Source organism: Rattus norvegicus, chromosome 2 (assembly GCF_036323735.1).
Source record: "Rattus norvegicus strain BN/NHsdMcwi chromosome 2, GRCr8, whole genome shotgun sequence".
NCBI classification, from domain to species: Eukaryota; Metazoa; Chordata; class Mammalia; order Rodentia; family Muridae; genus Rattus; species Rattus norvegicus.
Window position 1 is genome coordinate 37,474,730 of NC_086020.1, and position 23,718 is coordinate 37,498,447.

The 23,718-nt window shown below is 45.5% G+C and overlaps 1 pseudogene across 1 annotated transcript; it reads right to left on the minus strand.

Annotated features, from left to right (window-relative positions):
• Positions 1-3,324: 3,324 nt before the first annotated feature.
• Rps29-ps14 (ribosomal protein S29, pseudogene 14) lies at positions 3,325-23,715 on the minus strand (annotated as a pseudogene). Its single transcript, XR_010063731.1, has one exon. The product of XR_010063731.1 is annotated as a ribosomal protein S29, pseudogene 14 (transcript).
• Between the last annotated feature and the right edge of the window lie 3 nt (positions 23,716-23,718).

Below are 23,718 nucleotides of genomic sequence, written 5' to 3' on the forward strand. Positions count from 1 at the left end.
TCCCTTAAGAGAGTTCACCAAGGTATTGGTTTCCTTCTCAATTGCTGTGGTGAATCCATGATCAAAAGCAACTTGGGAGTTTATCTCACCTTGCACATTAGAGTCTTCAAGGGAGCTCACATAGGAGCTCGGAGGGAGGCACTAACCAAGGTCATGGAGGAACATTGCTTACCGGCCTTTCGAGAAGGCTCACCACATTCAGCTGCTTTTCTTCTGTCTTCCAAGACCACCTGTCCAAGTGTGTGCACAGTCCCCAGCGGGATAGACCTTCCCATATCAACAACAAAACAACAACAAAAACAAACAAAAAAGCCAGCCGCCTCACAGCCCACAGGCCGACAACAGGCATTGACCCCATCCCCAGCCCCACCCCCGATGTGAGACTGTAGTTTGTGTCAAGTTGACAAAAACAAAACAAAACCGAAAACAAAACACAAACAAAGAAAAAGAACCAAGCAGCATAACCAAGAAGGAATTAAATTGATCTAAATTCTGAATCGAGGAGTTGACATTTTGCCACATCTCCGGGCAGCATCAGGCTCTCCTGTCTCTGCTGGGAAAAGAGAAGATCTTTAGTTTTGGGGGAGAAAAACCCAGCAAACTTCTAAGGCTGCTCTGGACTCAATGCAGCTGGGTATTGTGCATCCTTTATAGTTGTGTCCCAAACAACTGTACAATAGAGCTCTCCACACTTCTTTCTGAATGTTGCCGTGTTTCTTGGTGTTGCCCACGAGAAGTAACAGGGCAGCTCAGCCCTTTGTCCCTGTCTCTTGTTTTGATGGCAAAGAGGCTGATTCTTGTCCGAGTCCTTAAAGGGGTTATTGCGAAAGGAGAAATTTCAACACTGTCACCGGATAATTTAAAAACCAAGAGAGCAGCCGGTAAAACACTTGTGCCCTCTGTCTAAAGCAGTGGTTCTCAACCGTCTTGATGCTGTGACCCATTTATAAAGTTCCTCATGTTGTGGTGACCCCTGCCCCCAGCCATAAAATTACTTTTGCTGCTACTTCATAACTGCAATTCTCCCAGCATCGTGAACCGTAATGTAAATGCTTGACATGCGGGGTATCTGACACCTGACTTTTATTAGAAGTTTGTTCAAACCCAAAGATGTGGAACACCACAGATCAAGGACCACTGGTCTAAACGGACAGATAGTTCTACATAAGGCACTGTGTCTACCTAGATTTTGACATGGGGTAGGAGAAAGGGGGACAAGAAGCATAACAGCTACCTGGGGACAACTGAAGAAAGCTGCATGTAGACTGCAGATTAGACCCATGCTGCTCTGAGTTTGGGGTGTTGAGCAGCAGCAGCAGCAGCAGCAGCAGCAGCAGCAGCAGCAGCAGCAGCAGCAGCAGCAGCAGCAGCAGTATTGCCTGGTAGAAGTGCTGAGCGGCCGCCCCCACATCCATGATGGACATGCTGAAGAAATGCTATACAGATGACACCGTCCTATCACTGTTTTGATTCTCTTTCATAATGGTATCGTGTGTGTGTGTGTGTGTGTGTGTGTGTGTGTGTGTGTGTGTGTGTGTGTGAGGCAAGAAGTGAGACCTGCCCCTTGTTGGAGACTTTTCCCGAGGTAGTAGATTTACTCCAAGGGGTGGCAGTCCCTGGGCCCTGGGGTGCACTTTGTAGGACTTGCCTTGAGGACTTGCCTTGTCTTTTTTAAAGTGTCATTGTCTCCTCAGTGGATCTGACTGCTGTGTTCAGGGTACATAGCCTTTGCTGGGATCTTCTCCATAACCGTCAAATCCCATAACAGGAAGTGGTGAGGATGAGCCTTCCACAACCTCATATGTCTGTGGCCCTAGAGGGTGTTGAGTCATGGCAGGGAATTTATTTCAAATAAAACCCAGCATAAAGCAAGGGCTGGAGGAAGGTTCTCCACCCAGATTTGGAATCCACTCAGATTTGGAACTGAGCTGAACAATTTCCATTTTGAGAGATGAAAAGGTGGAAGAATTCGGCCTCTTTTTTTTGCTAACGTAGAGAAAGATAAGCGTCTGTCTCCAAAAGTTGGAGATCATGTTTACTCTTGTGGAATTCTCACTGCCAGTTGTTTTTACAGCACAATGCTACCCATGAGGCCTAACCCGAAAGAACCAGACATTCCCGACTGACTCAAATAATTCCGTCTTCCGAATGTAACCTTCTGGCACTTCTATGGTTTCGGTGTTTGTTCAATTTTCATCACACCCTGTGACGCTGAGCGGCAAGATCGAGAACAAGACGTTTTCTTGATGCCCGGCTGGCTGGCTGCCTACCGCAAGGTTGCAGATGTAGGCGCAGAAGTATCTGCAGTTAAACGAAAATTCCACTCGAGGATTTCGTTCTCGTCCACATATGAGAGGCAGAAATGGTTTTGTCGTTTATTTTGGTGACGGGACATCTCAGAAAGAAGCGAATGGTGAATTCCTAATCGGCAGTTATTGATTGTGGATGAGCTCATCTCTGCCTAATTAAGGGAGTCACTAAAAAAAATCCCACACAAAACCCGCCAAAATATGTCTTGCCGAATCTTCTCCGAGTACTCACTGGGCGAAAGGGAAACGTCAATATGGCTGGTTAAGCCATGTGACTTTCAAATACAGAGCGATTTGACTCTCTTTCTGAAGGCAAGCCATGATGTTTCGAGAATCCCCAAACAGTAACGCTAAACCCTTTCCATTTTCTGAGGTGGATGCAGACGCAGACCACAGCTGGGACCTGGGGTGTCTGCGTACATGTGAGACAGCGTAGCTGTTTCTGCTCTCCGTCTACAAGAGACAAGAGACGACTTTCTGAGACTGGGGAGAGAGCCCTTCCACACCATGTCTGCCCCACGCGGGCCAGACTTATTGGACTTCCGGATTCTGTGATAATTGCCCCCTTGCCAAACATACTCCTCGGAATTATTCCATAGAACACACTTGATAAATGGCTTTATCAAGGCCATTGTGTCTTGAAGAACTTAAATTAGTCCCAGATGAGTTTCTCTTCAGTTAAAATAGATTTAAGTAAAATGTAAGCGTAAAGCTGTTTCCATTTTAGTGGCTGAAGCACATTTTGGCACCAAGAGCACCACCTTCTTTATAGACATTTATGACTTTTGTGTTTGTTGGAAGTGAGTGAGACCTCAGGTGGCTGTATCTACTTCTTATATTTATGACTTTTGTGTTTGTTGGATGCAAACAAGTTCTCAATTTTCTATCTGTAAAATAAAATGAGAACAGCTGCTCCTTAAGGCTCTCGGGGTGATAAAAGGCGCTAACGGACCCTGAGCCCTGGGAGCACAGGGGCGTGCAGGGGCACACAGGGGCGCGCAGGGGCACACCGGGGATGCTCCTTTCTCTCTGCACAGATGCATACTCATGGTGTGTGGGGCTGACTTAATTGTGTTAGTTTCTGTCTATTTTCAAATGAACATGCATTGTAAAGCAATGGATTTTATCAGGAATTCAGAAGGGTGTGTGTGTGTGTGTGTGTGTGTGTGTGTGTGTGTGTGTGTTCGTGTGCTACCTACCTTCTAACAACCATTTACCTGGGGGTATGGCTCAGTGGGAAAAGTACGGTCTAATGTGCAAGATTTGATCCCAACACCACAAATTAAAGTCAAAGAACTGAAGATTCGTCTTAGTTCCTCTGAGGCGCTGTTCCTTTCCCATGCGTTCTCCACATTTCTTTCTTGCTCAGCTGTGCAGGTTTGTAGAACTCTGTACTGCCTTAAGACACAGTTTTCCTTGTATTTTGTGTCCCTCCCCCCCTGGCCTTCCTGTTTCCTTATCTAATAATCTCACCCTTCCTTTAAGGCTCCTTCGAAATGTCCTTTTGTCTATAAAGTCACCTTGAATTACCTTAATACAAAAATAATCTCTAGCTCACAGTCATTTTTATGACACTCAAAACATAATTTTACATTTGAATAGGGCCAATGAAGAAAAGCCGCAAAGGTTGCACGGTTGGTTCTCACGTACACCTTAGGCCTAATGTTCACATCTCAGCATGGTAGATTTGCCAAAACTAAGAATTATTACCTCAGTCCAAATGCTGAGCCCTTGGGAAACACAGTGGAAGAGGAGGGGAAAGGAACATAGGAGCCAGAGGGAGAAGTGGAGGGGGGTAGAAGGCTGACTAGAGTGAGACAGTACCGGTCTCAAACGTTTACGCTTACTGACAGAAGGCCCACATGAGAGCCGACCACCTCGATCCTACTGTGGGTGACGGCTATACAGCTATTTCCTCTGAGATTTCATCTTCCCCAAGTGTCGATGGGAGGGTTAGGGTTGTAGAGGGAAGGAAAGGACATTTTCTTTGGTGGTATAACCCCTGGCAGGGACTTTACTTTTGCAAATGATCTTTAGCTAGTTAACCTAGGGTATAATAAGAAACCAAATAAAATACAACAGGGTTGGAAGAAGAAGAGGAGGAAGAGGAGGAGGGGGAAAGAGGAAGAAGAGGGAAATGAGGAAGAGGGGGAGGAGGAAGAAGAGGAAGAGGAAAAAGGAAACAGGAAGAAGAGGAAAATGAGGAAGAGGAAGAGGAAGAGGAGAAGGAAGAAGAGAAGAGGAAGAAGAAGGAGAAGAGGAAGAAGAGGAAGGAGGAGGAGGAAGAGGAGGGAGAGGAGGAATAGAAGAGAAGAGGAGGAGGAAGAAGAGGAAGAAGAGGAAGGGATCAGCAGGAGTAGAAGGAGAACAAGAGAGGGACAAAGGGACAAATGTGATCAACACATATTTACACATATGAAAGTGTCACAGTGTAAATGCCTATTCTTTTTTTTTTTTTTTTTATTCTGTGTGCACAAAGACTAGCATGATCGGTTTCACTGTAGACAGTTGAATCATCCATTCAGGTCCCTTAGTCCAGCTTAACGAAGCCCATGTCCTCCGCACACTGACCGAAGCACTGTCAGCACATGTCCAGCCCGTATTTACGGATCAGACCGTGGCGGTTAGAGCAGACGCGGCAAGAGCGAGAACCCTAGGTGAACTTTTGTGGGTGACTCCAGTAGAGCTGCTGGTGACCCATCTTGCCTTCAGACACCCAAGGAGGAGAAAGGGCAAATGGCTATTCTTTATAACTAATATATGAATTAAACATAATTACCTAACTCTTGCACTTCTCGTGTGTATTGTAACTACCTGTGGACTGTATTCTCCTTGAGGTCAGGCCTTGTGGACTGAAGCTTACCCTCTCTGTACTATGTCCAAGTGTTTGCGTCCCGTGGATCACAAAGTAGACACTAAAATAATGCTGTGGAAGAAGGAGTGCTGGCCTAAGCTGCCTGCCTCAATCAAATCCTGTCTTATTTTTGCTTTTTTTATAAAAATTACACTTATTAGAGCAGGACAAATATATAGAAAAACATGTCTATAAATGAACCCAACAAATTGTGGCAGAATGAAAACTACCACCCAGTTCCTCAAATAGAATGCTTCCTGCACTCCAGCAGCCCCCGTGAGCCCCGCCCAGGAATGACTGCCCTTCATCTTGACTTCTTGTCCTGTCCTCACTTTCATTTTAATAACAGGACTCGGTTGTTGTGGTAATAGTTATAACGCAAACCACGTTTACACTGTAATTATATCCAGACAAAGTGGCATGGATCTATTAAAAAAAAGTCACCAATTAAGGCAAGTGCACTGTAGTAGATGTTCCAACAACCAAACAATGCCCATTGTCCTCGTAGCTTACACGGCCTCTGCTTTGAGGCTGAGCTTGTGGTTGGGTGTACCCACTTTGGACTGAGGGCATTTCCGGTCCTGACAACGGCAGGCCAGTGTAGGAAGTGGGACATAAACCATTTTCGTTTCTGTTCCCTTAGAAACACATGGAACAAAATAAAGTTTGCCAAATGGAAATATACAAAACCACTGAGGAAATAAATGTTGTTTTTAAGTTTCTAAGAAGGTATCACACGTAACTGGGGGTGGTGGAAAGAATTCAAAAGCTGGGTGACCTTTACCGGGACAACATAGCAGGGTCAACAAGCGTCTAGAGAATGTGACTGAGGGGAGCTGACCTCACTGGACATGAGGAGAATGGAGTTGGCTTTCTTCCAACCCAGGGCGAGCCAGACGGCAAGAAGGAAACCATTCTTCAGAAATGGGAACAAGCGAGAACCCTTATGGAGCAAAATAAGTGAGATGTGGAGATGTGGGGATTGGTAGGTTTGTTGCTGGTGGGTATCCAAAGGCTGGGTCTTCTCTCTCAGATGCTGGAGGAGATCATGGCGAAAGTCAAGTGAAGTAAGCGGGTGATGGCTACATTGCCAGGAAAGGGCGTTGTTCTGAAGAGACTGATAGTCACCACCTCTGGGATTGGGGAGAACTACCCTTGTTGTCCTCTTTAGGACCCTGATGTCACTGTTACACTGGTAGGTTTCAGATGGCTCAGGAACTGATGTCTCCGTTGTCACAAACTTGCCAACTACTTTATAAATTCAGACAGAGTGTGGGCTGTTGGTCAGTCTGGCCTTCCTCACAGATTAGCATTCAGAACACTGAGTCAGCTGAAGACAAAGTCTGTGTATCTTTCATAAAGAGAAAGTCAACCATGGCAAACAGAGGGCGATGCCAAGTCAGGTTCTTCCTGTTGAAGATTCGGCCATAAATAACACCCCCAGACAAGGACACCATGAGCAGGGCTGCATGCCCTTTACTAACCAGAATAAATAGCAACAGGGTGTCTAAGACCTTCTTGACAAAAGGCGTCTGGGAAGATGGATCCTTCAGGCAGTCTTCTTTCCACCCTCTCTTCCATTACCCACACTTTATTCCAGGTGAGATTGCAGGAGCCAGGAACCCAGACATTTCAAACGGCTCATGACCCGGAATCTAGCAGAAACTCTGCCCTGCCATTTCGTGACGTGCGACAGGGCCTTCGAGAGGGTGGAACTGCACTGAGCGAGGCTATTCTTTGCTCACTCAGGCTTAGTTTCTTGAGACCATAATTTTCAGTTCCTTTAATAAAAGACAAGTACAATTTCCACAAATAGCACTGGCGCTGTGACTCGGAGAATACTGAATGTTTGTCAGCAATGCTCTAAAACCCACTACTCATTTCTTTTCTCGGAGAGTTGTCCTCTTAAGGCTCTGTTCGCCTTCTCCCCTGACCCCTCTCCCCAAGGCAAAAACTCTTCCACCTATCCAGGCTAGGGTCTAGACCAAGAAGCTGCCCTAAAGAACCTGCCCTGTTCTGCTTCCCATTCATCAGCGACACGGTAAAGCAGAGGTTCTTCAGGTTTCAGTCACTCCAGTACCAACCGGGTGGAAATGTGTTGAGTGCGCATGCTCCAAGAGCGATCAATCAAACACAGGCCCAATGAGCAGAGGGTGACGTAAAAGGATTCTCCTCCCGGTACTGAGTATTAGGACAAACTGCAAACATCAGAATGGGGGAATGCCCCCAAATAGAAACATTTAAGATTTATTTATTTATTTTATGTGAGTACACTGTCACTGTCTTCAGACACACCAGAAGAGAGAATTGGATCCATTACAGATGGTTGTGAGCCACCATGTGGTTGCTGAGAATTGAACTCAGGACCTCTGGAAGAGTAGTCGGGTGCTCTTAATCACTGAGCCATCCCTCCAGCCCCGAAACATTTAAATACTTGATAGCATATCAATTAAGGTGACTCTAAAAGCTTTAAAGCAACATTTCATAAAAATTTACATTTCTGCTAAAATTAAAAACGTATAAAATATCTACTAAAGTGGGCACTATTGAACACCTGAAATTTTGTTGCATGGAGAAAGGAAAAAGGTTAGAAAGGAGGACATCAAAGAGAACAAATGCTAGTCTGGAAAGAATGGCTTTGGATGATTATACAACGTTCCCCCTTGGGAGCTATTTTCTTTGAGATGCTTCAGCCAAAACCTAGAGCTTTGTACCCACAGGCAAGGCGCTACTACCTGAGATTTTCCTGGGCCCTGATATTTCACCTTAAAAAAACAAAACAAAGCAAAACCCAGGTTCTATCTAGCTTCACAATTATGACATAAAAGAAGAGGGTATTTGCGCTTTCGTAATTAACAAAAGCAAACAGGGGCTCTGTGGGTGGACTTGGTTGTGGCCGGCCTCGTGGGGTTAGGTGTGACAGCCTCAGTAGCCCGGGTCTCTGCCTTGGCAGCCATCGAAGCTCTGCCTGGTTGGTGTCTAGCAGAGATGACATCACCCTAAGAAGGCCGGAAGGTGCTGATTAATTAGAAGTCAAGACTAATCCCAGAAAAGTAGGGCACGGTGAGACCTCAGGGTACCCCAGAAGACTTGGCCATCAATCACCCTCTGCACCTACTCTGACGGGACGCGCATGCGCAGCAGGTCCTTCCCCGGGCCAGACAGGTTCATTTCGTCCTGGCTACAGTTGCATCTACTAGCAGCGCTCTTAAAGATGGGTATCACCACTGTGGGAAGACAGTTGTTTGGCTCAGGCCTGCTTGAGTATCAGAGCCAAAATGGGCAAATCAGATCCTGGACCCCTTGTAAGTCACTTGGACGGAGAGGCCACGCTTCTAAAGTATAGGGTTTTACAGCCGTGAGGTTTAACGAGATCTGTACCATAGGCACATGTCATCCGTGATTTTATTTTTATTAAAGCCATTTTAACGATTTCATCTCGTTAGAACACAGCAATCCGTAGCTTGGGGGAGTAGCGGGATGTTTTGTCCACCTGCAGGCGTGGGTCTCGAGCCAGGCTGGCGGCTCACCCTCCCGGCCACCCTTGAGATGAGGGATGAGGGACTGTGAGGAACACAGAAGGAAGAGAAATGGGTTTGTGAGGGATTATGAAGCTATGTCGTGATTGGCCTATTCTTACGTAAAGGTCAGAGATGGAATCTATAGAGAGCCGTGTTTATATTTGGAGTGGTTTTATAAAAATCTAAGGGTTCTGGGTGACGCTAGACCTCATTTACATTTTAGCAAACAGGAAGAACAGATTGAGCATGTGAAGTGGGATTCGCTGGGCTCTGTCTGGAGAGGCCACGGAGCTGCGGACGGGAGTGAGGGAGCTTAGGCTGTGCCATTCTGTGTTATTTAATTGGTTAGTTGGATGTGACTGTCAACTGAAGAACACCGTCCTGGAGTGGTCAAGGTGTAGAATAGGGTGGCCTGGAGATGAGTTTAGGTTTACGAAGACAGAGCGGACATCTTCCAACAAGATGGCCTAAGGTTACCGCCCTGCTCCTTTGTTTGAACTGCATCAAGGCTTTCCCCACAATCCCCTATTTTTTTTTTTTTTTTTTTGGTTCTTTTTTTCCTAGCTGGGGACCGAACCCAGGGCCTTGCGCTTCCTAGGTAAGCGCTCTACCACTGAGCTAAATCCCCAGCTCCCACAATCCCCTATTTTCTTTCCTTTTTCCTTTCTCTATAAAGCAAAGGTCCCACTAGGGTTAGCTGCACAGTGAGTGCTGTAGCGTGTCAGATTGCCTTGGCAGACAGCAGTCCTTTTATCTGCGTCTTGATCAGTGTTGAGTCTCCGGCTTTTAAATCTTTTGAACTCATATCCATTGTTCCAAACAAGCTGCTGCTGATTCTACAAGCCTTGTTCTCTTTTGATTGTATCACTTTGGCTCGAATATGCTGTTCTCTCCCGGCCTAATGGAGTGAGGTGTAAGACAAAGGAGTTAGGAAGCCCTAATCAGAGGCTATCCGCTTGAGGCTGGGTGATCGGTTGGAAGCACGTGATGACTTATCAAAAATTCAGCTTCTCTCCAGATCACCGGAGGAACAGATTGGAGGCTGATCTAAGCAGGGTTTCCCAACCTGGGCCATCATCAGGATAGCCTCTAAATCTTTTGAGAACAGGGTCCCCAGCTTGGGAAGGCAGGCACCTGTTTTATTTTTATTTATTTATTTTTTATTATTATTTTTTTAAACAAACTCCTGGGTGATTCTGTTCCAGCCAAGGCAGGACCTCTGGCTTATGGCCTCCACTACCTAATATCAGGCCCAACATTTGGCTTAGGCAATAACACAGTGCCTCTGTGGGGATGTACTTGGTGATAAGGACTTCCCAGGTTCTGAGAAACACTTGGCCCAGTTGTCCAAACTTCTGGCTTGGCTGTTATGGGTGACCTTAAGATTTGACTCAAGAGTTCAAGGGACCTTCAAAGACATCCTAAGTCCCTGATCTCCTGAATGACCAGAAGGAAAAGAGGTAGTGAGGGCTCAGGAAAGACTTTGCGTTCAGGTTCACGAATGAAGGCAGCAAGGGATTAGAACCAGGAGACGCTGCACAACTCTTGATTTGAAGCTCAGCCAATGGCAAGGGGCTGGAGAGCCCCCTCCCTCGTAGAGAACCCAGTTTTAGCTAAGAGTTCTAAACCAGGCTGACTGGAAAAGGAAACGCTACAGAGAACCATTTCTGAAGTGGTCGGCTCTTACTGAGCATCCTCTCACACTGGGGCAGAGTTAGCCTCTCCATGCCCTTGATCCTTTGGAATAGAAATATGTTCTTATCAAGGAGGGAACTCGGGGTTGAGGTAGGTCATTGAGGAATCCAAGCCACTTGGTGGCACCAACACAACTTGAGCTTTTAATTTTATTTTTATTTCCTTTTTGGATTTTATTCATTTATATTTTTGCGGGGCTGGTGTTTGAGTCAGGGGCCTCAAGCACACTAGACAAGCATAGTGTCTGTTACTTGTTTTTAGCTTTAGAGTTTATTTAACTAGTTTTATTGTGTGTGCAGAACTCAAACTCTAGGATGTGGCCTTCTTTGATGTCAGAGGCTTTTAGGGATCCAGAAAGGAGCAGAACATGAGTTTCAGAAGTGTGGTGGCGGCAGTGACAGCAGCTGCGGGGGAGTGAACCACAAGAACAGCTTAAAATGAAAGGAGCATTCAGTTCTAAAACCACATCTTCCATATGCGGGGTTGTTCACGGACTGGGATCTTCACAGGCCTATGACATTCTAAGGCCACTCTGAGGGTGACGTAGGGGCATAATAAAACAGTGCTGGGGTGAGAACACGGCTATTAAAATCACATCTTAATAAATAACTATCCCTAACCCCGTAGAAAGGAAGCCAGTGTTAAGTGTGGGACAACCTCTCACTTCAGCAGGGTCTGGGAAGTGTTTACCAGTTGGGTTTGAGGAGACCGGTGATGACTCCCCGGCCTTGTCCTTGTAGCGCAGTCTGGAGAGGCCAGTGAAGGGAGAGTAGAGGAAATGACAAAGCACCCTTTGGGGGATGACAGAAGCCTACAGATGAAAATAATCACACCTCGGGGATCTCGGAGGATCTGTAAACACTAACCTATTACTCACCAGTTGTAAGATCTCCCAGCATTAATCCACCTTGGCAGAGGGAAGGACATTACCAAATGACTGAATTGCCTGCTGGCTTCTCCTAGACTCCTGGCTGGAAAAGCAAACAAGTGAATATCCACTCTGGAAGATGGAACCCTTTCCCGTGGAGTTCATCTCAAGGAGGTCCTGCTGGCAAAGCGACTAGGATTTGAAATGTTATTTTTTATTTTTATTTTTGTTGTTGTTGTTGTTGTTGTTGATCCATTCCAACAATTTCTGGAGCATCTGAGTCCTGCCTTGGAAGCAGTTTTCTTAAGGTTTAACTGTATACATGTTGGATCTGTGGCCACCAAAGCCATTTTCTTGTTCTGTAGTAATGTTAAAGGACGATGGAAATGCCAAAACTTGTGTCTGTTGTGTTGGCCCAGAAGAGGGAGAACTTGGGTTTTAGAATTTGTCGATGTAGTACTTTATCCTTAGTATGGCAGGTGATTGGAGAAAACTTCACTAATAGAAAGGAAAACAGAACAAAATACCGTTTCCTCTGTTTATGGGCTAAGCTCTTAACTACCAACAGCAAGGAAAATACAAAGAGGACACTTCCCAGAAGCCAGAAGACTTCTTTGCCTGGTACAGACTTTTAAATGGCTGCCCCATCTTCAGATGGCTCTTGGTGTAATTCTTGAGAAACAGAAAACTCTTGTTGTTAATGAACAAACTGGGAGATGTTCACTGGGATATTCTAGGAGTTTCCATGTTATGTACTTAACTCGTGAGTAGTTCTCGCCCTTGTTAGCACGGAGGGCATTCGCTCTGGAGAGAAGACACTGAATGTGCAGCCTGCGCTGAGCATAAAGAGAGGGCTTCCCCAGGTGTGTTTCCAAGGAGACGGTGACGCAGCAGCCAGTGGCTTGTGGAGACCGAAGACTATTACCAGCCCGTAGAAGAGTACTTACTACTCATATTCCTCAGGGCTGGGAAGAATGTTTTTTGTTCCTCATTTTGTTGGGTGGTCATTGGTTGGCAAGCTTGGTAAGGAATTATCTTCCCAGAGCTCTTTAGAAAGTCAGGTGCCAGAGGCAGTGGTGGGGATCCTGTTCTGGATTTCCTGTCTAGTCTGAATTCTCAGGACATGTTATTCATCTATCTATGCATGTATGTGTCGATCAATCAACAACCAACACGGAGTCTCTTTAAGGGACATAGAGACAGACCAGGCCAAGCAGGGTCAATCTGCTTAACAATTGCTCCAGGGCCATGTTGTTGTAGGGACAAAGATCTGGCTCCAGAGGGAACTGGAATGTAACAGAGAAACAAGAAAATGGCAGGGCAGGCACTCTTACATTGCAGATGCAGGGAAGGATTTTCCCGAAGTTCATTCTTACAATTTCTGACGCGTGGGAAGTGCCTTGGGAATGGTGCCTTCCCCTCTCAGCTTTTACAAAGTCATTGTATGAGCTGGCAGTTTCCCTCTAGAAAAAAAAACCATTCAGTACTCAAAAGCCTTTCTATGAGATCAGTTATACTAAGGCAGCAGAATCAATTAAGCACCCGTATCAGTTCTGTGGTTCAGATCGAGGTGGTGAGCATTAATGTATTTACACAGACGATAAGAGGATCAATGGAAATGAATCTCTCAATTTCGATTTGGTTCAGGACAAAAGACCTTTGTGTTGTGAACATTCCCAAGGGTTTTTCCTTCACAGCCCTCTGTTGCCCTCCCAACCCTCCCACAGGGGCATGACACTATTTGCTGTGGTTGCTAGAAGAGACTTGAAAGAGTCTGGAGAATTAACCACCTCTCAGACCGACAGCGATGCTTGTGGACGTGATGTCCAGTGTACTTAAAAAGCGACAAAGTGAGCTAAGCGCACGTCCGACTGTCCACTGTGCTACTCTGACTGGCTTTTAAACAAAAGTCTCCCAATGTCTACTCCTACATCCTTGGGGAAAAAGAGGTCCGGGAAAATACGTTGATACCAGGGCAAATGAAACCAAACTATCAAGGAAAAAAAAAAAGGACAATCCAGAACATTTTCTTGTGGGCATCTAAGAGAACAAACACTCTAACCTTGGTGTAGCTTTTTGAAAAAGTTAACTTGCTATCCGCTAAATCTCCTTTCTATACTAGAAGGGTTACAGGAAGCAGATATGAAACACCTGAATCGCTCATTGTTCTAGAGAAACCAACTGGCGTTCTATTTGATAAATAAGTGACTTGTTCAGCCTTGGAATACTGGGAGAGACTTATCAAGATCATTGATTCCCCTCCCCCCACCACCACCCAGCCTGTAGTAGTGCTGGGAATTGAGAACAAGACAAAGGTCCTCCTATCATCCTGGGTTCTCAGGCTGATTGCATCAGACTTCAGGCAGCATCTGTGACAATCCTACCATCAAAGGATAGGGTAAATTGGCCTTGGAGCTCATTTCTCAAAGGAAGCTTTAGGGCGACATGACTCTTAGGTGAGCAAAGACATTAAACCAAGGTTTGCAGTTTGAGTCTCTCTCTCTGTCCAGGACTGATCTCTCAGGAAGTGAAAAACAAAACCAAGCCTCACAATTAGTTGGGGGAGCTTAATAAGCAACGACAACAAAATCAACAACACAACAGGCCCTGGACCCCTACCCAGACTTGTCCTTTCTGAGTGTGGAGAATTAGTGACAATAGGATCCCTGATCCCTTCATCTCCCCAGGGTGACTGCAATACATGAACACATTTCTACTCTTACATTCTGCCTTCTTCTAGGGTGTTTGTAGGGGGTGGTGTAACTTTAATTCTTTTCAAATCCTATTTTTTAAGGGTGTTTCTTAAACGCTTTAGTCTTCCTTGTAGCCCACCACCCACCAGAGGTAGTGTGAAAGAAAGGATACAGGGTGGAAGATGGGGTGCAGGGGAGTGAACCTGTTTAGAAAGGTTCTTTGGAGCAACTCCTGTCTGTGCTGTCTAGAGATCCCCACTTCAGTTCACAGGTTGGTGGCGGCAGCTTGATCCACCAGCAAACACTTCACGGATACACCAGCAGTGTGTCCACCAGTTCAGTAGTCAGGCTAGCCACAGCAGTGACGTGACCTAGCAGAGACAGCCGGGACTCAGCCTCAGCTCAAGTCAACAGGAGGGACCAACACGAACGCCAGGGGAAGTTCTTAGCCGTGCCTCTCTCAGGGAAGTGAAGATCAGAAAAGATGCTAGACCCACAAGTGCTGCACAGCTAGCTATCTGGACCAGCAAGCCTAGCTGTCTCCATCATGCCGTCAAGTCCTATATGTACCCTCCAAACATCACGGGTCCTCCACGTGCCTTGCCTCAGCTCGAGTCCTCAGAGTCCTGACCAATGGAGCTCAACTATACAGTGCATGGTAGACCAATACATGCGTGTTGTTAACCAAGAACCCTTCGTCACATGTTCTTTCATGTGTTTGCTTTAGCAGAACATTCTATGTCTGCTTCTGTGAAACATTCCTTCATGAGTGTGCTCAGTCTTTCACCTGTGTCCACTTTAGAAAAACTCTCCTTCTCGTGTTTGCCCTAGCAAAGCACCACCCAACACAACTGACTCTCCAAAGGACCCTTAAATATCCACTTCAGGGTTGAGTGGGTTTGGGTAGGGGAGAGATAGTGCAAAAAACGTGAACGGAGCTTAGTCTCTCTGAAAGGTGTTTCCTTCTGCTATTTTTGTTGTTTTATTTTTACTTTTATTTTTTGGTTCTGGGGCTTGAACCTGGGGCGTTGCATGGAGTTGTATTTCAAACTATGAAAACAATTTGGTTTGGTTTGCTTTTTTTTTTTTTTTTTCTCTGTTCAACAAGCAAGTATTTGGAGAAAAATCTCAGTGTGTTTCTAAAGGGCACCCGACTGGTTGTGTGGGCCGATGGGCCTGGAGCTGAAAATGCTAGAGACTGCACACGTGAAAAACCACGAATTCCGTAAATGCTCAGGATGTTCTTAAGTAACCAGAGCACCCTCCCTGTGTGCTAGCTTCCCCTCACTATGACAAATACCTGAGATGAATCCATGGCAGAGGGAAGGCTTACTTTGGCACAGGGTTTCAGCAGTTTTGGCCCGTGGTTACCTGGTTGCATTGTTGTGGAGCAAATCAGACCACTGTGGGAGCACGGAGGCTGCTGACCTCAAAGACTGTGGGAAAGGAAAAGAGAGATAGCATCTCCTTCAAGAGCATACTTCCCATGACACAGCTTCCTTCCACAAGGTTGATGTCCTAAACGTCTACCACCTTCCTTAGTGCTGGAGGCTAGGAACCGAGCTATAAACAGATGGGCCTTGGGGGGACATTTAAAGATTTCAACTGTAGCACCATCACGGGGCTAACGCTAATACACTGAAATCCATGTCTGTGTCTAAAGACAAGCTTGATTCTTATCAAGTAAGATTTGAACATTTAAGAAAGAATTTTGTGAAATGTCTAAGCCAAGGCTTGTGATTTCCAAACTTTTCGAAATCAGACCTTTGAATCACACCAGTAAATGCTTGTGCTCAGCCTTTAACGCCTGCTTATAGACAGGCTTTTCAAACACCAATCTGCTATCAAATAGGCCCTGTGCAGTTTATCATAATCTTACTGCACATAATTATGCTTTATATTTCTCCAATCACGCTGCACATTACATGAAAGCAAATCTCGTTAAAATGCACCCTCTTCACTGGCTTTGTCCACCTGATAGTGTGAACCCAGCACCAAACTGACGAACTGACGAACTGACGTGGGACCCAGCAGTTGAAGGATGTGTGTTCTCGGCACCTGCAAACCTGGCAGCGGCCTCTGAGCGGAGGCTTTCGGGAGGTGGAGGGGGGGTCCCCTGTTGGTTCACTCCTGTGGGGACACTGCCAGCAGCTGCTTTCCCAGGCCTTGCTGTCTCCAGCCTTGGGGTGATGTGCATTTTACTCCCTTGTCTAGCCCATCATGACTTCCTGTTCTCTTCCTGTAATGTTTTTCAGATCCGGTTCTTCTTGTCACTTTCCCAGCATTCTGGTCCGGGCTTTAATCACCTCACGTGCACCTGCGCTCTCCTAAGCTCCTCTTTCCTGTCTGCAGCTTTTCCTCTCACTGTTATTCTTGCTTCTCCTCACCCGGCATTCTCTTCCACCGCGCACCTCGTGCAGCGGTTCCCAGTTGCATCCAATCCAGGTCTTCTGCTCGAAAGCTCCCCTCACTGCCCAGACCATCCGTCTCCTTAGCAGCTGGACCCCACTCCAGCCAAGGAAACGTCCTGACAGCGTCTATACAATGCTGCAACATCTGGCTAATCCAGTCAACTCCGTCAAATCTTCACTTAATCATCTGGGTGTTTTGTCTACGAGCCGCCAAACATCTGGATTGACTGAAGAAATTCACTACATCGATGGAGGTTGGCTTTTAAAAAAAAAGTGGGATTGACCAGATGTTTTGGCATTGCACAGACACATCATTGTCCCTAACATTTTTCTTAATAGTCTGTCTGCACAACTTTCTTCCCACCTGTAACACGACCTGTCTCCTCAGTTGCATGTTTTCCTTTCCTCTCAGATTATGGTCAAAACGCCCCGCCGTGACGAGGTTCTAGGTTGGTCTGACTAACCAGTACTGATTGGTCCTTCTGGAATTCATTTCAGTTTTACCTATAGAATTATTTTCAACTGAAGCCTGTGGTCCTCCCCCCCCCCCCCCGATCATAAACTCTATAAGTCAGTGGAATGTCTACCAGAGAGGCACCTTGGTTCCTGTAGTGAGAATCTCAGAAGACTGGTGATCAGGGGCAGAAGCTCTGGGCTCAGTCTGGTATCCCAGCTTCTGTGTTCTGTGATAAGTAACTTCACTAAGGCCCAAATCTTTTCCCAACTTAGAAAATAGAGGAGGATAGACGTGAACGCGTCACAAGGTTGCTTATAAGAAGCAAATGAGCTAACACAGTGCTTAGACAAGGGTCAGATATAAATGAGCATTTCTCATTACAGGTCTTCGCCTGTGAGAGCAGCTTTCCCGCCAGTGTTTCCCTAGGCCATGACAGGGCCTTGGTGAGGGGATTAGATGGATTTTGTTGTTTCTGTCTGGGAGAAGGGAATCCAATATCTAGAGATTATTTATCTACTGTTGGAGTTGTTCTTGAGCCGAGGCTGGACCCTTCTGCGTGTTTATCATAAACACAACCTCTTTTCATGAAGACACTAAGCTATGAGCATGTAATGAACTCATGTTGGCCCTTCCAAAGTTCTTTCTGGGAAGTCATGGCTTGTCTGTCAATTTAACAAATATTTATTGGATATCTGCTTTCTGTTAGGTTCTGAACATTGAAATACTAGTTAAAAAAAAGTTGACAAAAAAAAAAAAAAGAACCTCATTCTAATGGACTGAGTACAAGAAAAACAACCTTTTAAAAGTATTTTTTTGTGTGTATTGATGTTTGCCTGAACACATGTGTTCGTGCTATGGGCATGCCTGGCACTGGTACTCCTAGAACTGGAGTAACAGGCAGTCAGGAGCCATGTGGAACCTGAGAACTGAATTTGGGTTTTCAGAAATTGCACCAAGTGCTCTGGTTGGCTGTGCCATCTCTCCAGCTCAGTGAAAGGCCTGGGACTAGACCCGTCATCTGTAAATGAATATAGCAGGTTCTGGCCTTGTGGGACAGTGTGTGAGCATTACGTACGTTATTGGGTAAAGTGCTCAGTGGCTAATGGAGACTGAACGTGTGGAAAGGAGAGTACTGCATTTCTAAGGTAGAGTTGAATTCTCTGAAGCATCACCTAGACACTGACCCGAAGGAGCCAAGGGGCACCCTGTCAGGGCGGGGGGAAACAGTGCTTTGGGTAGCAGGGTGGCTACCACAAAGACCCCGGGATGGAACACAGAGCTTGGCGAGCAGCCAGGGAGGGGGGTGTGTGGGGAGGGTGGGGAGAGAGGAGGTCAGGGAGACTGAGGAGCAGGGTGACAATTCCACAGAGCCTCACACACCACTGTAAGGGCCGGAAGGTTTACTCTGAATTACCTGTGGTTTAAACAGTATAACACTGTGACTTACACTTTAAAAACTTCCACTGACTGCCATGTTTAAAATGTTAGACGGAGCTGGGTGAAAGTGAGGACTCTAGATTCAGCCCTCTCTTAGTAGCCCATGTGAAGATGGACGGTCACAGCCACATGGGTGGTGGCATCGAGAGACAGTGGTATTCTGGGTCTATGCTGAAGGGAGAAGCAACAGAATTCCGTAACGGCTTGAGTGTGGGAGGTAAAGACAGGTGCCCAGGTTGTGTGGCCTCAGCAACCGAAAAGCTGGCATTGCAAGGCACAGATGGGAAAACCACCGTGAAGTGGGACAGGAGGGGCAAGGCTAGGGATGGTAGCTATGTTCAACATTGGATGTGCCAGGCTGACACACATGAGATTTCCTATGTCATGGACTTAGACCTTACAAGTCATGTATCCCTGTTGTAAGTTAAAACATCCGTAATATATCTGCGCCCATAATCCAGTATTATAACAAGATTTTAGAGTAGAAGAAAAATGATCCACGCTGCTTACCCCAAACAAAGTATTTTCCTCAAAATGAAAATTAAGGGTTGGGGATTTAGCTCAGTGGTAGAGCACTTGCCTAGCAAGCGCAAGGCCCTGGGTTCAGTCCTCAGCTCCGGGGGGGGGCGGGGGGGGGGCGAGGGGGTGAGGAGGGGAAGAAAAAAGAAAATTAAATGCTGCTTTATCCATATCACACGACAAGAGAAGGAAGTCCACAGATTATCAGTTCACTGCAACTGTTGGGAACTAACTACAATTCATGTATTTTAAGTGGGATGATATTTTTTTTTTTTTTTCCCCGGAGCTGGGGACCGAACCCAGGGCCTTGTGCTTCTTAGGTAAGCGCTCTACCGCTGAGCTAAATCCCCAGCCCCAAGGGATGATATTTTTTATTATAGATGTGGGCCACTTCGTTTCTGGTGTGTTTTTTATTGAACAGTTTGAATATCCTGATACAGTCTTATCCTACATTGAGCATGAAAAATAGATGTGAAAGTCAATTGAGTATTTCCTAATTTCAAAATTCTCTCTTTAAAGCTAGCAATTCAGCATTAATGATCACGTTTGGCATCAAAAGGATGAGAAAATAATTTTCTAAAAGACAAAAAATGTCTTAACTGATGCTGTGGAGAAAGCCTTCAGAAGACAATTTAGCTATCAAGTGACATGAGTTAATGCCATGATCTAATTGTCAGGGAATAATTTCCAGCAGATGTGGGGAGACCAGACTCCTGTCTGCATCTCATTTAGAATCTAGGTTTTTCTTTGCAGGTGGGAATCCCTATCCTCTCACTCAACGCCGCTCCTCTAAGTAATGAATTTGTACATTATCATTTAGGGGGGAGTAAACTGGAGACCTATCATTCCATTTCTTATACTCCCCCCGCCCCATAAGATTTGGTTCCCTTTTGAGCTGAGTGTAAGATTAACTGGAATTCAAAAGGAAAGAAAGGAGAAAACAAAACAAAAAAACAAAAACAAAAAACAAGTGAAAGTGAGGCTTTCAGAAAACTTCACCAACAGAGAATCTAAAGATACAAATCAATCATAAAACGGTTATGACATAAAATAGGAATGTCTGAGGATCAAGCTCTAGAAAAGGGATCACAGCAGTGGGTTCTGTGGTACGGATGCCAGGGCTAGCACACATACAAAGGCGTCAGTCAGAAATGAAATCGAATGGCCAAGGGAACTCACATAAAAGGGCTACCACGGCGCTCGCAATAGGCTATGCTGGGGCAACATAACAGGTATCGCACATTCTTCTCTGAGGTCATTCAACACCATACCACCAAAACCAGCTCTCCTTAGGACTGAGGAAGCAGCAGCTGTGACAAAGACATGGCCGGTGGGTTTGGCGAGGGGTAGGAGTGGTGCTGGTCAGTTACTGAACACTCTTTCTACAGGCCCGGTACTTCTGACGCCATCCTAGTAAGGTCTGACGGCCTTACCATTTTCTTAGGAGTGGAGGTTCATAGAGCAGAGATCTCTCTACAGCATAGGCACTGATTCATGTCTCTCTGTTAAAGGCTGCAAGCAAAGACAGGAAATGCACCACGCTTCCCAGTGAGCAGAGATGGAGGCTGCCTGACTAACGGCTAGGCTGCTGGCTGTCACAGCTCTGGTGAAAGCAGATGTGCTCTTGTGAATGGCATTGAAGAATGTGACCCCTCTTAACTCCTCCACATTGACACTGTATAAACAGACTGTTCACACTGATAGGACCCTCAGTGGAACTCTTTTCACACCTCCCCTGCCTTCTTGGTTATCACTAAGGTAAAGCAGTGTTTTCCAGCCATATTCTGCTTCTATCTAACCCTTTCCACATAGGCCATGCTGACACAACATGACAGGGCTATGCACCTCACACATACAATCTTGTCAGGAACCTGGCAGTGACAGTTTGAAAAGGATGTCCCCTGTCTGTCACCTCAATGTGTTCTAAAAACAGCAGCAAGCTGTGTGCTTCTCACACATTCTAATGACCTGTTCTATAATGTCCCCATTTATAGATGGGCAGATGCATTACTGACTGTGTGGCCTCAGAGGAAACAAACCCGAGGGCATGTGACAATGTGCATTTTTATTACATGAAAAATCCCAGACAGATCTGCATTAGCTTCAATTACCCCTTGAGAAAGGAAAACCCAAGGGCTGGTTTGACCTTTTAACCTGCCACCAGCTTCACCCAAAGTGGAAGGCATGGCCACAGCTAGAACAAAACACCAGTTGTTTTCTCCTTCTAGTGTTGTCACAGGCAAAGAACAAGAGCTCAGACGGGATGCTTGGTCTCAGGATAATATCCTTGACCACAACACATAAACATAAAACAAGCCCAAATATAAAAATGAAGTGAAGTTTAAAGGCCATGTCTTTAATATGCTCTCATGTTTTTAATTTAATATATATATTTTTTTGCAGTTCATTCATTCACTTGGCCTAAATGTTTCCTTGTGACTGCAAACATATTTAATAATACCAAACTTAGTTTCCTATTCTTTTTGGAAATTACTTATCTAGTGAAATCTGTAATGGTGAAATCCCACAATACTCTAGTTACTACTACATTTCAGAACCTTTGGCTTTTTGCAGTTAAAGTAAGATGAACATTTAGCTAAACTAATCTAAATTTTGTCATTCGACTTTCTTTCTTTCACGGAGAAGAGGGGGCAGAAAGAGTCTAACAGCCAGAGGACCAGAGAGTTCTATGTTAGGTTGTGCTCCTAGTAATGTCAGAAGCTACACTGACAAAGTCACACCAATATGGCCGCCCAAGCAGGTGCTTTAAAGGACAATAAAAATAGATGCCAATGTAGATGAGGGTGGTGGTGGCAGTGAACTCAAAAGGCCTCAAGCCTACACAAAGAACTAAGAAATACTGGAAGTGGAAGAAATTGTCTTCTTCAGTGAAGAGCACACCAATTGGTTATCCAATACCAAAGACATATATACAAACAACATTATACAGACCAAGCAGGTTATGACTAGAAATTTAGACGTGTGTGTGTGTGTGTGTGTATGTACATATATATGTATGTATACACATGCAGATATATATACACATGGATATATACACACATTATGTATATAGTAAAGATTGATGAAAACAGAAGCCATGAACTTGAAAAAGACCAAGTATAGAAGGGTTTGAAGGGAGAAAAGAAAGGGGCAAATGAGATAATTAAATTAGAACTTCAAAAACAAAAAAACCACAAACTGCTTTTTTAAAAACTGAAATTATTCTCTGACTGGTCCCTGCAGAGAGCACTAGGGAATTCTGTTGGGCTTATATGGAATTGGAGGAAGTGGCCGCATCAGAGGGAAAATGGCAGAGACGGTGTTTCAACACACATGGGCTCAGACATTTCATAATGTCTGCGAAGATGGACTCCGCCTAGCTGTCAGCAGAGAGTGAGTAGAGAAAACATGTACGCATGTAGGACAGGGTGTCATCAGCTGTAAACTGAAGCCGTCTGCTGGAAAATGGATATAGTGGCAGAGCATATTCTGTAAAGTCATGCAGACCTAGGGAGAGAAATACGATGCTTGCTCTAACTCGTGGACCATAGATTTTACATAAACATATACGACTGTGTAAGTATATGGGATACCAAAGTATACATGAGTCTGCTAGTGGCTGGAACGGGCTGGGGAGAGGAGGGAGGCTGGGTATGGGCGAGGAATCACCATGCACAACGAAGGTATGCCAACGAGAAATGACGGCAGTGCTGCGTTTGCACAACCAAATCCTGCCTCAGTTGTCCAAAATTCTGAGCCGGCTGACATGCTCGGAGTACTTCTACCACCTCTCTCTTTTCTCTGAAATGTTCTCCATCTTCATTCAAAACGAGGGTGTTCTGGATCCTGGGGGTCCTGTCTTCTCCTCAGGTTCTGGTGAGAGCCATGAAGGGCACACCAGCATGTGCAAGGTTGGGTGCTGAGAACTGTTACGCAGCCCGCACACGAGTGAGACCTGGGCATTTCTTTTTCATCCTCAGAGGTAATCACTAGTTTTACATATTTTCACATTTTTGTTTTACATATGTGCACATCTACAATGATATAAATAATCTGTCATATGCTTAAACATTTTATAGATCTGGTTTTGTTTGTTCCTTCTAAGAAATAGTAATATGGTTCTGCTAACTTACTGTTTTCTATGCTGAGAATCTAGTTCAGGGCTTGGTTCACGCTAGGCACATGCCCCTCCTTTAGATGCATGCCCAGAGCTGGGTGGTCTTCACTTCTGGGAAATATCCCACAGTGGGCTAGGAAACGACATATTTGTACTCTAGGAGGCTTCCATGGATGTTAGCACATACTCATTTTGAACAATGTCTGAAAATTTCTTTAGTGTACAGGTCTCGGATTCTAACTCACTGGCCACGGGCTGTGATGTTTTAATTCTCTAGACCCTGGTAGTTTGGAGGGTGGTGGTGGTGACGGGCAGCCAGGATGGGGCTAGCATTTCTCCATCCTATGTCTGCTGCCAGTGCTGCACCTGGGATCGCGCTGAAGAGCCGGCCTTAGGAAGAGGAAGCCGATTTCATTACTTCTTCTGAAGAGATGTGCCTGGTGAGGTTTTATTAGGTGACTGAAGCAAGTCTGTCTGGTGTACAATTTTAGCATGCAGAGTTCAGAACTAAATATAGGGAACAGAAATACCTAGTGTGAATGAGTGTATCAAAGGCTAGATTCTTGATGAGTTCTACTGGTGCTGGACTCTGTGCACCCACTTGCTCCTGATGTTGGCGAGCTGACGAGGGCGGGAGCAGCAGGGGGCCCAGCATCAGGCTGTGGTGTTTGGAGAGCATGCAGTAGAGTGCTACTGTCTTGAAGCACTCTTAGCATCCAGGCACTGGGCTCGCAGAGTGAATATTAACTGGCCTGTGGGCTCCTCATGAATTAAAGCAGGAGTCAGTCCTACTGGCCTGGCTATTTTTATATGTTTATATGCAAAAAAAAGCATCAA